The following is a 2,248-nucleotide window of genomic DNA, read 5'->3' on the forward strand; positions in this document are numbered from 1 at the left end:
TACTTGTTTGATCCTGAGTCGCTCCAGATAAGGAGGCACTGACCTGAGGTTGCGATTGAGATGTCGAGACAAGAGGCTGTTGTATGGCAACCTGAGAAACTTGGGGTTGACATACAGTAGGCAGCGCTTGTACTTGCGACGCAATCACCATACCAGGTATAGTGGCAACATTCGACACAGGGTGGACTGGTTGCATAGAATATACAACTCCTGGTTGTTGAGGCAGTATTGGTACCCAACTGCTGGATGTAATTCCAGTTTGACCTGAACTTTGTTGTGAACTCACGGATGGGCATCCTCCCGGAGGAGGTAATGAAAAGGCATACTGCCCCCCATATGGTATCAATCCGGAACTCAAGGGGATCGATTGCCCAGATTGACCTCCAAATGGATCAATTTGGCGAGTTTCAACATAAGAAATACCAGATGATAATCCGGATGAAGAAATAGGAACTAACCATGTCGTTGTCTCTGATGGGACTCCGGCTTGTTGTTGACAATTTGCTGGGACAGATGGTATACCAGTGAACATCGTTGGAGTAGCAGCAGGAGGCTCTGCTGCAGCTGTGTCGGACGACACAGTCCTAGATGTCGATGGTTGTTCAGACATATCTAGTCTATCCAAAAGATTTCTTAGCGATTCTACAGGAACTTCCACTTGTGGTGGACTAACTTCGAAGATCAACGAGGGAAGGGTGATGATTATTCCGCTTAAAATAAATTTTATAACGACGCTTTAGACACAACTTGCTTTTTCAGTTTTAAAGAATCGAGAAAAAGCTAAAGATGACTCTAGTCTCCTTCGATGTATTAACGAGCCCGAAGTGACAAATGCTCGGTTGGACCTTTTCAGTTATAGAGTTTGAAAAGGGCCAAAAGAAACTGCTCTGGAGATCTAGGCAGAGGGTGTGCCAAACCTTTCGCGAAAGCACATAATACGTTTTACGGTACGGGTGGTCGATCTTCGTGAATGCTGTGTTCACTGCATCGCGATCAGTAGGGCGGCCGACACGGCTTCCTATGGATAAAGGATAATTGCCTATAGGGGTCTCCCAATATATACTCGACGGTACGTGGGAGCACAAGTCCGTATTAGTGCCACCGACTCTCAGGAGGAATCACCCACCTTCGTAGAGATCGACAGTCACTACGTTTAACGATGCCGGAACACGTCTCTACCTAGACCTCTATTGTGAGCGTTATGTTACAAAGCGTTTTTAGATTCATTCAATATATTTTAAGTTGATCTTGTTTAGCAGTTTGTCTTTCAGGATCACCACGAGATGTATTGGTACAAATTCCTAAATGCAGCTAAAATGATAAGCAAGCTTTACAATCTTTTTAGCTTTGAAAATCCTAACTACTAAGGGGAGAGAAAAACATTATCTTTCCACACAGAGCACAAAGCACAAACTAATGCACTTTCCCCTAGATCAATCACGCAAACTTATCAAAAAATGCAAATGCAAGATGCATGTATTTCTTTTCTTTTCCCTTAATGTTGATGTAGACAAAAGGAAACTGTCGTATAATTTTCGAATTCAATTTGAAGCGTAAACAAACAAGTTTTGTCTAAAATCAAAAGACGCCTTACAGGTACTTGTTTCGACACTAAAAATGTATGAATTCAAACCATAAAATGAAAAACAAACAAACTCAAACAGCCATGAACAGTAATAAAACTAGCTCTTAAGATCACGACGACACTTTTACAGTTCAAGATCTAAGAGGCCACAGCTATACTGGTTTGCTTTTCACAATGGGAAACTGTAACTGAAACAAGAAATACTGAAAGAACAATCACAGTTTCATCACACAACTGAGGCGGAATAATGTCAAGGAAAGTTGGTTTACAGCAAGTACAAATGACAAGCAATCAGCAGCAAAACAACAGTGAAAACAGGGCCAAGACTCAGTAGGAAACCTCAGCAAGACACTGGCTAACTGGTCCAGCGCAGGCTCTGGTCTGTCAAACTGACTCTCAGTGCAGTTCCCGAAGGGAGTACCTGCGCTGAAATGCAGACTGCCTTTGGACAGCCTGCACTGAGACACGAGAGTTGCGTTTACAAGGGTTTCCGGGTCATAAAAAGCTCAAAAATTCACTGTTTTTGCTGAAATAAAAAGCTATAGGTCAAGTACAAGCTAAGGGATGATCAAGAGGATGAAAAGCTATCACAAAGAGCACAAGAGTCTTTTGTAGATCAGCTCTTCAAATCATGAATCTGCTCAGAAAATGAGCAAGAGTAGC

The sequence above is a fragment of the Pinus tabuliformis genome, chromosome 4_2 (assembly GCF_031772625.1).
Source record: "Pinus tabuliformis cultivar Carrire ecotype Pingquan chromosome 4_2, CPIR1, whole genome shotgun sequence".
NCBI classification, from domain to species: Eukaryota; Viridiplantae; Streptophyta; class Pinopsida; order Pinales; family Pinaceae; genus Pinus; species Pinus tabuliformis.